This window comes from Lynx rufus, unplaced genomic scaffold (assembly GCF_022079265.1).
Source record: "Lynx rufus isolate CCGP_SWC_20201006 ecotype Redwood Valley unplaced genomic scaffold, mLynRuf1.p SCAF_4, whole genome shotgun sequence".
Taxonomy (NCBI): domain Eukaryota; kingdom Metazoa; phylum Chordata; class Mammalia; order Carnivora; family Felidae; genus Lynx; species Lynx rufus.
Genome location: NW_025814856.1, coordinates 68,425,901 through 68,439,163, shown reverse-complemented (window position 1 = coordinate 68,439,163; position 13,263 = coordinate 68,425,901).

The window sequence follows — 13,263 nt, the reverse complement described above, 5'->3', positions numbered from 1 at the left end:
TTCGCACAAATACGTTTTTCTCTGACCTGTTAGGTAGAAGGGTCCCTTTTTTTCTCTTTCTTTTTGTTCAAATGTTCTTGAACTTCTCCCCAAAACTCCCCACCTCAATAGATAAGGATGATTATTATTATTAAAGCCTTTTATAAAGTTTATTTTTGTTTATTTTGAGAGATAGAGAGCAAGCAGAGTTAGGGGAGGCAGAGAAAGAGAGAGAATCACAAGAGAATCCCAAAAAGGGTTTAATCCCAAGAGAGAATCCTAATCCCACCACATGTGGGGCTTGAACCCACCAGCTGTGAGATCATGACCTGAGCTAATCAAGAGTTGGATGCTTAACCAACTGAGCCACACAGGCACCCCAACACAGATTTTTTTTAAGTAAAAGCTAAAATTCTTCATTTAGTTATTTAAATATAGACACTTGAATAAATACAGATATGGAATTACTAGATAAATAGATGATAGATAAATGATAGGTAGATAGATGATAGATAGATAGATAGATAATAGATAGAAAACTTCTTTGTAATGGTCTATAAAGGTAAAAAAGAATTTAGGACATGAAGACAGATGATTAAAATGAGCTACCTGAGGTTATTTGTGAGTTAATGCCAAAAACAACAAGGCATTCCATTCCTTCGTCTTTCCCCCCTGACATGTACTCTAAGGTAAATATCACTTCCTGCTGAGAGATGTGTGCGTATGTAAAGAGGAATATATCTGTAATCCAAGTCTGTAAATCCTAGGAACCAGATAGGAAAGTCATTTAGGCATGTGGGTTTGTAATTTTTAAAAATAGATTCTTCCCAAGAGAAAATGTGGGAACAAGGGTGACACTGGAAATAAGAATTACGGGGTCAATTAATGGAGGATGAAGTCAAGGGGAAATTGAAAATAGCAAATATTTGGGAGGAAACTGCAGCTCAGAGGAAATTGGGACCGTTCAGTGGAGCAGAAGTCAATAGCACTCAGCAGAGAGGAAACAGAGGACTCACGAAGGGTTGAAAAGAGAACAAAAAAGTCAGTCAGATTCAAGTGTCTACTTGGCCCCGAATGAATGAAGCTATCTTACAGTGATAATCAAGGACTTTACTAACAACCTCCACTTCCAGGCAAGAAGGAATAATAGGAACTGGTTGACCCTCTCACCTAAAACAAACAGAATGTGACAATATTTATGAAACAATGGTTTTAAAGACATGACACTTTGGACGACAAGGAGAGGAATCTCTGAGGAGAGAAACAAATGAGGTGAGTCCTAGGATTGCCTCAGTTAACTATCTTAAAAGAGTTTCCAGAGTGAGGTGTAGGTATGGTGCATCAGTCAGGTTTCTCCAGAAAAAGAACCAATAGGATGGGAAAGAAAAAAAATAAATATGTATTGAGTCACGTAGTTGTGGAGGGGCTGGCAAATCTGAGATATGTAGGACAAGCTGGCGTCTGGAAACTCAGCAAGATGCCTATGTTAAAAAAACCTTTTTTTAATGTTTATTTATTTTGAGAAAGAGTGACAGAGCACGAGCAGGGGGAGGAGCAGAGAGAGAGGGAGACACAGAATCCAAAACAGGCTCCAGGCTCCGAGCTGTCAGCACAGAGCCCGATGTGGGGCTCGAACTCACAAACCACAGGATCATGACCTGGGCTGGAGTCGGACGCTTAACCAACTGAGCCACCCAGGCGCCCCAGCAAGATCTCTATGTTAAATTCTTCAGGAAGAATTCCTTGTTCTTTGGGAAACCTCTCTTTTTGCTCATAAGGCCTTCAACTGATTACATGAAGCCCACCCACCTTGTCAAGATTAGTCTCTATCCCTTAAAGTCAGGTGTGTGTAAATGTTAATTACATCTCCAAAATAGCTTCACAGGAACCTTTATGCTAGTTTTGGACCAAACAACTAGCCAAGGTGATGCATACAATTCACCATTACAGATGGGGACCTACCCCCGCCCCGCCTTCTCCCCCTCACCCCCGCCTATTTTTTAATTGAAGTCTAGTTGACATAGAATGTTATATTAGTTTCAGGCATACACAGTTGGACAATTTTATACATTGCTCAATGTTCACCACAATAAGTATCTGTCACCACACAATGCTGTTACAATTTTATTGACTAAATTCCCTATGCTGTCCTTTTCATCTCTGTGACTCATTTATTTTGTAATTGAAAGTTGGTATCTCTTAATATTTTTTTACTTATTTTGCCCATTCCCCTACCCACCACCCCTCTGGGAACCACCGGTTTGTTCTCTGTATTTAAGAGTCTGTTTGGTTTATGTGTTTGCTTATTTGTTTTGTTTTGTTTTGTTTTGTTTTTTAGATTTCACAATTAAGTAAGATCATCGTGTATTTGTCTTTGGTTTATTTTATTTAGCATAATATTTTCTTAGTCCATCCATAGTACACAAATGGCAAGATCTCATGATCTTTTATGGCTAGTAATATCCTATTGTGTGTGTGTGTGTATATAAAGATATACACACACACATACAAACATACATGGAACACCTGGGTGGCTTGGTCAGTCAAGCATCTCGATTTCAGGTCAGGTCATGATCTTACGATTTGTGAGTTCCAGCCCTGCATGGGGCTCTGTGCTAACAGTATGGAGCCTGCTTGGTATTCTCTCTCTCTTCATCACCCTGTGTTCTTTCCTTGCTTGTGCGCTCTCTCTCTCTCTCTCTCTCTCTCTCTATATATATATATATATATATATCTCAAAATAAATAAACAAATGTAATTATATCAAAAATCACACTAAATTTAAATTCTCTAAACCACCTTTATTTCCTTTGTTTTTAATTTTTTTGTGTTTATTTTTGAGAGGGACAGAGAGACAGAGAGCAACTGGGGGTGGGGCAGAGAAAGGGGGAGACACAGAGTCCGAAGCAGGCTCCAGGTGCTGAGCCATCAGCACAGAGCCAGATGCGGGGCTTGAACTCACGGACCACGAGATCATGACCTGAGTGGAAGTAAGATGCTGAACCGACTGAGCCACCCAGGTGCCCCGATCCACCTTTATTTCTACAGAATGGTTTTGTGGAACAGAGAATTTGTGATTCATATTATTTTTTGAAAGTATCCCCCATAGTTTTTGATGAGAAATCAGCTGATAATTGTATCGCAGATCCCCCCTTTATTTTCAATTGCTGAGCTTTACGTGATGAGTCATTCTTTCTTGTTTCCACGGTTCTCTATTGACTTGTCTTTCAATGGCTTGTTTGTGGTGTGCATGGGCATGAATCTCTGTGTTCATCTCGTGTGGAATTTGCTGAGCTTCTTGGAGGTGGAGGGTCATATCTTTTACCAAATCTGGAAAGTTTTTGCCAATATATCTTCAAATGTTCTGTCTTTCCCTTTGTCTCTCTGCCGTCTTTCCGTAGCTTCCACTATGCAGAGGTTGGCACGGTATGCTGATGCCTCCCAGGCTGTGTAATTTTGTTTGCATTATTTTTCTTTCTGCTCTTCAGACAGGATAATACCATATCACTTGACCTCTTTTTCAATAAATTGGTTGTTTCTTCCTTCAGCTCCCAACTACCTGGTAAGCCTCTCTCATAAAATTCGCTTGTTATTATTATTTCAATTCCAGAATTTTTATTGGGTTCCTTGTGATAATTTTCTGTGACTTCACTGGCTATTCCTTAGCTGGTGAGACATCATTTTCATACCTTCTTTTAATCTTTTGACATGCTTCCTGAATTTATTTATTTATTTATTTATTTATTTATTTATTATGTTTATTCATTTTGAGTGAGAGAGAGAGCACACACGGGGAGGGTCAGAGAGAGAGGGAGAGAGAGAACCTCAAGCAGGCTCCCCACTTTCAGCACAGGGCTCAAATCCACAAGCTGTGAGATCATGACCTGAGCCAAAATCCAGTCAGACGCTTAACCAACAGAGCCACCCAGGCGCCCCCATTTGGACATATTTAAAAGAACTGATGTGAAGTCCTTGTCTAACAAGTCTGACATTTTCATTTCTTCGAGTACAGTTGATATTGACTTCCCTTCACGGCACCCCAGCCTCCAGGTACAGGCCATACATTTTTATGTCTTTGCATACATTGCGATTTTTTATATGATGACTTTGCATTTAATACAGCAACTCTGGACATCAGAGCCCTTCTCCCACACTATAGGGTTTGTTGTTGCTATGTGTTGTCTTTGTTGGTCATTTAGTAACATTCCACAATCCAATCTGTAAAGTCCTTTATCGTCTATTGTCACTCAAATCTCTGCTTGTGTAGATACTGGAATTTAGCTACAAGCGAGAGTTTAGGTCCTTCTCAGGGTTTTCCAAGGCACAGCCCAACCCATATACGTGAAGTCCTGGATCCCCAGTCATACGTTGGAGTGTCTCAAAGTCCCCTGTGGGTAGCTCATTTCCCAGTTTATTCTTATAAGTTTGAGGGTCAGCTTCTTTTATGACACAACTGTCATTTTTGCCTCAGACAGTTATGATATTAAAGAATTACCAATAATTTTTTTTTTTTTGTAAACACCTCTGAGTAAAGGGTACCTGCACTTGAATGCACTCTGAAGCGCGTCACATAAATAAAAGTCTTGTAGTGGGGGGTTTGGGAGGAATGGCAAGACAGATCTAATAACTATAACCATCAATGCGAATATCTCCAAATATATTCTCTTCCCTCAATTGACTATTAAGGCTGCTGGTTTTCACAACGATTATATGCCTGTTGATTTTCAAGGCTACTGGAGATCTAGAGGTATGGGTATGGAAATTAGGCTAGTTAAAGCATCACTAAGCTGGCTGTCATTATTGGTATTCACACGTTTTTGTTGCAGGCCTTTGGTTAATTTTTGAAATTCTGAAAAAAAAATTGGCTTTATGATTTTTGCCAGGGTGATCATGACTTTTGAGAAGGTGCTTCCAAAATCCTGAGGATTTTTAAGTCCTAAATAGTAAGTAGTAAAAGAGGAACCTATTTACTATTCCCACTGATACCATAATCTACCCTGACTATGATTACTTACTCAATATTTATCTCTAAATTAATCAATTATACAGGTTTTTGTTCTGGCAGACTCAGCAGACTAATTATACTCCTAAAATCACTTTCTATACTGCCAGTGTTACAAAGAAAAAGTCAAATATTGTTTTTAAATTAAAAAATATTAAAAAATTATATTGTGATTGTGAATGAATGGAATTGAAAAGAGATTCGATGTTATTCTTATAATTTTGACATATTTGGAAACTCAGGCATTAACTTTGTGAAAATTTCCACTTTGGAATGCAATTTTTGACAGCTTAATCCCTTTATATAATGCTGCATAAAATCTAGCCAGGGCAATCCTTAAAATGATATTTAATATATTATACACCTGAAACTAATATTACACTGTATGTTAACTAACTGGAAGATAAAAACTCAAAAAAAGAGTGGATTTATTCAGCACATTAATTATATGATTCAAGCGATATTCATTGAATGCTTGTAATTTTAATACTTTGATAAGAGTTAAAACCATTAATTACTCTCAGAGTATAAAATAACATATGATATTGATTAATGAATTATTCTTTGCAGTTATTTTCTTTGCTCTGGTTAGTTCGTGTTCATTGTTTAGTCATAGACATATGGGTAAAATTCTTTCTGACTCTCATGACTCCCTTTCACACAGTAGTAGAGTGACCCTCCCCATGGCCGAGAACATGATTAAGAGTCTTTTATTTTTGTAACAGTCAAATCTGCTTCCGGTTTATCTGTAAATAAGAGCATTCATACTTTCATTTAGTCTCACAGTTATTCAACCATGGATTGGCAGTAAACCCAACTGAAATGTTTCCCGTATAATGTTAACCATCTATGCTCAGTTTGTTCTCTCCTGCTGCATTGCATAAGTCGGTAGCAGACAGAATACACAGACTGTAAAATGAAATCACTGCAGAAATATTTCCTTACGATCAGATGACATGAAATCTGGTAGAAAGGTAGTAGGTAGAAAGGTAGAAAGACCCAAGGCTACCTTGGCATTGTCTTGCTTCTTACTGCCATGTTAATTAGCCTAAAGAAATAAATACCAGTATCTGCTGTCTCTGCTCTTTCATCAAAACGAAACTGAAGGAAATGGTTCATGTAAAAATGCATGCCTTCTAAATTCCTTAGATAGTCTCTGCTGCAATTCCTTTTTAACTCCTTTTATAAGATAAATCGATCCCCCATGGGGCACTGATTCTGAGTTTTCTGAACTTTTTGGTTCCACTTTACCATTCATACAAGAAGAGAATTCTAATTGAACAGCAGTTTAGCTTTTTTATCTACAAAATAAAAAGATAAATATTTCATTCAAAATAGTAAAACAGGGGGCGCCTGGGTGGCTCAGTCGGTTGAGCTTCCGACTTCGGCTCAGGTCATGATCTCGCGGTCCATGAGTTCGAGCCCCGCGTCGGGCTCTGTGCTGACAGCTCAGAGCCTGGAGCCTGTTTCAGATTCTGTGTCTCCCTCTCTCTCTGACCCTCCCCCATTCATGCTCTGTCTCTCTCTGTCTCAAAAATAAATAAACGTTAAAAAAATAGTAAAACAGGTAGTAAACACGAGTACTAAATACATATCAAATTTCCCTCCTTTGAAAAGACAGGAGATGTGCAATATATCCAGTCCTTTCCCCTGGAAACTGACTTGCCTTAGCAGTGTCAAATTCTGTGGACTATCATATTTATCTAGACCCTATTAGTCCTTTAATTTTTACCTCTCCTGTCTGAGGATTTTCTTTTGAGAGATCACCCATCATGTATTTAGTGGATATTGTTCTCCCTAACCCCTGGAGACTTTGCTTCATCAAGTATTCCCGTTTGCACAAAACTACTTTTGTTTCATCCCTGGCCTTCTATCCTTTACCTGGATACCTTTCCCAGCCCACTTAGCATATTTTACTTACTGTTATAGAGATATGACACTCGACTTTTCAATTTCCCATCTCCTTTTCCAATTTCACATCTTGTGGGTTGTGCAGTTATCTTTCCGGAGGGAAGCACCTGTGACAGCTTATGATGGCTTTGTCCAACAATGTAGAAGAGGTGTGTGTGTATCATTGTAGCGTTTGCTGTGATATTTCCTTATTCCTCTTGCGCAAAATCATGCTTAAGTCTGCTGCTGTTTGCTCCACCTGTGTGACAGCACCAGCACTGCCTAATTTATGATGGAAGCTGGAGCTGGTCCCCCAGATAAGTGGGGAATAGATTGCCTCTCTGTGGCTAAGACCCAGAGTGTAGCAAGACTCCAGCCAGAGCAGTGTGTCCCCTGCGGACCTGTACTATGCATTATTCACATAGTTCTCTGCATTACTAACTACTAGTAGTAAGTAGAAGTCCACAGCTGGGGTCCCAAAACCCAGAGGGTATTAGTGTACTTGGAAAATGTGCTTCTGCAAACATAATTGTAAGGTATCTTTGTATATCCCAACCCTACCTCAAAGATATTATAAAATAAAAATACTTATCCATGAGTAAGCAAAAGACAAGAGATACTACAAAATATGTGTCTTTCTTTCTCTCTCTTTCTTTCTTTCTCTCTTCTTTCTTTCTGTTTGAAAAATACTATTTCGGAGGCTATGCTAAAAATCTCTGCCAGGATAAGGAGAAGTGTCCTTTATTTAAAAAAATCAGTGGACAAGATAATTTTCATGTGCATTTCACATTTTTTATTTGAATTTAGGCAATGTAAATAATTTTTAGGTAGTTGGGTAAACTCAGCACTTGAAAGATCTGGCATACCAAAAAAAAAAAAAAAGGCATGATGTTTTGTTTTTATGAATTGTGAAAGGTATTTTCAACTAAGTGATTCATTCTTCGACATTCCAGGACTTGTCCAATCAACCAAATAGATGACAAAATATCTTTGTAAAAAAGTATATTTAGCATGCCCGGGTGGCTCAGTTGCTTAAGTATCTGACTCTTGATTTCGTCTTAGGTCATGATCTCATAGTTTGAGTTTGAGCACCACATCGGCCCTGTGCTGACAGTGTGAGGTCTGCTTGGGATACTCTCTCTCTCCCTCTTCCTCTGCCCCTCCCATGCTCTCTCTCTCTCAAAATAAATAAATAACTTTTTTTTTTACTAGAAGTATATTTCAAACAATATCTTGGCAGTAATAATCCAATTATTTCATTTCTATATGAAGCAATATGTGCAGAAAAACTGAAAATTATTTGTCACTTTTATGCATCATTTATTGACAAAATATAGTTTTAATGACCAAAGCCCATTTTTCTTCCATGTGACACGTACTTCCGGGCCATTTGGGAATTATATCTATTGCCAGTTAGATTATGAGAATGGTTAAAGAGCACATAGAACCGTAGAATGTTGGTTTTGATAGAAGTTATACAGAATTCCTGGTCTGTAAGATGATAAACTATATGCACTTATTATTTTGGGATTTTCTGAAAGTTTTCATCATGAAATGGTACTCCTTGTTGGTTTCTAATTATTTTTCAGATGTGTAAATTATTTCTGGAGTAGCATCACCACTATTCTTAGGACTTAGGGCAACATGTGTAGGAAAAACTATTTTACCAGATCTAATTTGCCAAAGATACCTTTTACTGCAGAGTCACAATCCATGTTTTCCAGTTTCTGCAGTATAGTTGCACAAGGCACATCAAAGGAGACATACCTGGAATTTACATTATCATTTAACCTCCCTCTCCTTGATTATAAGCTACCGTTAAGGTCCAGCTATTAGAAATTTGATCTCTAGAAAGTAGTCTCTATTAGCCTTGTGATTAGCTCTATGGTATAATTCTAAATGAGTGAATGACTAAGTGAATGACTGAATGACTGACTGACTAGACTGAATGAATGAATGAATGAATGAATGAATGAATGAATAAAACGGGTCCATCATGGTATTTTGCCGAACAAAAGGATATCTGAAAGCATGCCACAACTTTAAGGGAACGATTAGTGTTGTCAGCTATAGTTTGCTTAGGACTTTTTCCCCTCTTTTGAAATCCATTATGTTCTCAGATTGTTTCTCTGCTATCAGCCTTCATTTGTGTTGCTAGTGCTAAGGTCTGTTCTTGTCCATGATCTAGAATGGAGCTCTTGTCTTTGATTCTTTCTATATTGCTCTTCTAAATAAGGTTATGTATTATCCCAAAAGAGATAAATATAAAAGAATATAAACTCAGCCATCTTGCATTAGTAGAGTTCAGGAAAGATAGGTCATCTCTGCTGCATGCAGCATTTTCTATGGCAGTCAAGTGGAAAGTGAAGCTTCTGTTATTAAGGAGGCTGACCCATGGTTGATGCTGACTGCCATACAGAGGAACCCAGCCCAGGCCTTGGGGTGGGGAGATTTTGTGCATCTCCATGGCTATTTCCATAGCGGCTTGGGGTTCCATTTGGTATGGTGGCTGGGATCCAAGGAAGTATACTGTATAATGTGTGGAACTCTACCAGGACTACAGATTAGGTAGTAAAAGAAATGATGTTTGCCATTTTAGGCCGCTAAATTTGAGGAGTGGATTTTCCTCAGTAATGGAAATGGCTTTTGATGCGTTTGATGCCCTGATGTGGGTCTCAAACTCACAAACTATGAGATCATGACCTGAGCCGAAGCCAGTATACTTTACACTGAAAGAGAGGTGGTTGATGTTTCCTAATACTTCAGGGCCAGGAGCACAAAATCGTAGACCCACATTTCCCATTTTCTACCGTTCAAAAAGCCACAGAAACGGGCTCTCAATGGAAAGAGTGCCACGGAATTGGTGGACCTGATTTGAATTGAGTAAACAGAGTTTCTTTCTCATGATCTCAAAAGTTTAGCTGACAAGCTTATAATAGACCTTTACATTATATTTATGTAGAAGATTGAACATATATACTATGACCTCAGGAATGTTTACCAATATGTAACAGCTATTATAAAACATACTGAGAGTTATCCATAAATGTATAATAAAGTATACGGTTTACAATTAACTATACCTATATAATAAAATGCACTGCTAGGTGTTCTATAAATCACTTCTGATTAAAAAAAAAAAAACTGGGGCGCCTGGGTGATTCCGTCGGTTAAGCATATGACTCTTGGTTTCAGCTCAGGACATGATCTTGCAGTTTGTGAGTTCAGGTTCCTCATCGGGCTCTGCCCTTGACAGTGTGGAGCCTGCCTGGGATTCTCTCTCTCCCTCTCTCTCTGATCCTGCCCACCTTTCTCTCTCTCTCTCTTAAAATAAATAAACTTAAGAAAAAGAAAAAAAATGTATATTTCTAAACATGTGCTTCCATTTCCATTAATACCCCTATTACCAACTCAAGTTATATAAAAAAAAAAACAACAACAAAAAAAAACACAAAAACGTGCACATGCGTGTTATGTCCTAAGTGGTGCTTAAAATAACCTAGAAAGCCCTTGTGAAAAGGCATAGACACATATTTTGAAGTGCAGTTGGGAATACCAGTGAAATAATAGGACCCTTCTTTCTCCTCCTCTCCCAAAACAATGCGCATCGGACCGTTTCCTAGTCCGTGGATTGTTTTAGACTTATGGGTAAATGCACAAACTCTCTTCACACTTTTGTATGAGATTTAATATTTTAACATTATAGATATGGAAAGAGAACAGTATGTTACAGAAATGAGGATTGGAGAAATAATGTGATTTCAGCAGTAGGTGTTTGAATTGGAGGGACGATACTGAAGATCCCACTGTTTTCCTTCTTTTCCTCCAGCAGACCAGATGGCCACCATCAGAAAGAGTTACCTGAGGGTCTGGGTTGTGAATTTGAAAAGCATATGTTTTCTATTGAAACTTAATTTCTTTCTGGTTACTGGATAGCTTGCATACAGTGGCAGCTAGGTACAAAATTCCTTAAACAGATCAGTATTACACGGAACTTTTCATAATTTTTGATTCTAAAAAAAAAAAAAGTGCTACAAATAATCTAACACTGTTTTCCAAACGCTATTTTGTAAAAGTAATTTATAACATAGTACAGGCTCATAAAGGCTTAGAAAACACAAATGCATATTTTAAAAACCAATAAAAAGAACATCATGTTCCTAACGTTTAGGTTAAGAAACAGCTTATTACACTCCACGAATCCAATAGCTCTGTGCCTCTCCTGATTTGCATCTCCTTCCGTTTCTCACAGAGGCAATGTCGTTCCTGAGCTTACTTTGCTAATAACCGTTTTCTTATTTTTATTCTGTCTCCCATTTTGTGTGTGTCATTTTGCCAGTCATTTTGTTTTAATTGGAGACATATTGTATGCATGATTTTGTAACTTTTTTTTTCCCTCTCTCCATATTTATACTGGAAATTCATTCAACTTATTGAGGTAACCCCCTTTTCATTTCTGCTGCCTATACTATTCGATGATATGACAACATCTCAGTGGAGTTATCCATTGTGTGGACAGATATTTGAATTGTTTGCTTTGTGTGTATCAAAGTTTCTCTAGGCTATAAATATACCAGTGGACTTCCTGTATTCTAGGACATGTGAATTTTCAAATATGCTAGGTATAATGGTTAATGTTATGCATCAACTTGACCGTGGGGTGTTCAGACATTTGGCTAAACATTATTTTGAATCCATCTATAAGCATGTTTGTGGATGATATTTAAATTTTAATCAGTAAATGGACGAAAGCATTTTGCCCTCTCTAATGTAGGTGGGTTCATCCAATCAGCCGAAGACCTGATTAAAAGAAACAAACAAACAACACTGAGTTAAGAGGGAATTTTGTATGCTTGACTGTTGAGTTGAGACACTGGTCTTCTTCTGCCTCAGGCTTTCAAATTCAGACCGCAACTTACACCATTAGCTCTTCTGGTGTCTCAAGCTTTAGAACTCAGACTGGAACACGACCTTGGGGTGTGTGTGTGTTGTGTGTGTGTATGTGTGTGTGTGTCCCTTAAGAGAAACATGACTAATATTAAACTCTTTCCCATATATATATTTATGTTTTACATCTTCTTAGTTTGCCTTCAATTTCTTGAAAGTACAAAGAAAGCTGAAATGAACAGCCTCTTATATGTCCTCTTAAGAACTCAAAGGTGGGGGTCCTGGACGCTCTTGATATTGGCTCAGGCTATGATCTCGTGGTCATATGATGAAGCCCCACATCGTGCTCCACGCTGAGCATGGAGCCTGCTTAGGATTCTCTCTCTCCTTCCCTCTCTGCCTCTCCCCTGCTTGTACTCTATCTCTCAAAATAAATAATAAACATGATAAAAAGAACTCTAAGGTGAAGTGACTGTATTTTCCTCCATATTTTATCTTCTAAATTACAAATGTCTGAAAGTAAAATATTATATTAAAATATATATAATACCCAATGCTCATCACCCATTTGGCCCATTCCCCCATCCACCTCCCCTCTTGTAGCCATCGGTTTATTCTCTGTAGGTGAGAGTCTGTTTATTGGTTTGTCTGTCTTTTTATTTTCCCCTTTGCTTGTTTGTTTTCTTAAATTCCACGGACTAGTGGAATCATATGGTATTTGTCTTTCTCTGACTGGCTTATTCCACTTAGCATAATATTCTCCAGTTCCTTCCATGTCACTGCAAATGCAAGATTCTTTTTTATGGCCGAGGAGCAATCTTCCTTGTAAATATGTACCACATCTTCTTTATCCATTTATCAGTTGATGGACGCTTGGGCTCTTTTCATAATTTGGCTATTGTAGATAATGCTGTTATACACATTTAGGGTGCTTGTATCGATTTGAATTAGGATATTTGTATTCTTTAGGTGAATAGTAGGGAAATTGCTGGATGGTAGGGTAGATCTATTTTTAAAAAGTTTTTTTTTAACTTTATTCATTTTTGAGAGACAGAGAGAGACAGAGAGAGACAGAGCATGAGCGGTGGAGGGGCAGGGAGAGAGGGAGACACAGAATCTAGGCAGGCTCCAGGCTCTGAGCTATCAGCACAGAGACCGACGTGGGGTTCGAACTCACAGACTGCGAGATCATGACCTGAACCCAAGTTGGACGCTCAACTGACTGAGCCACCCAGGCACCCCAGGGTAGGTCTATTTTTTTAACTTTCTGAAGAAACTCCATACTGTTTCCAGAGTGGCTGCCTCACTTTGCATTTCCACCAACAGTGTGAGAGGGTTCCACTTCCTCTGCATCCTCAGCAGCATTTGTTGTTCCTTGTGTTACTGTGTTATTAATTTTAGTCATTCTGACAGGTGTGAGATGATATCTCATTGTAGTTTTGATTTGCATTCCCCTCATGATCAGTGATGTTGGCATATTTTCATGTGTCTTTGACCATCTGCAT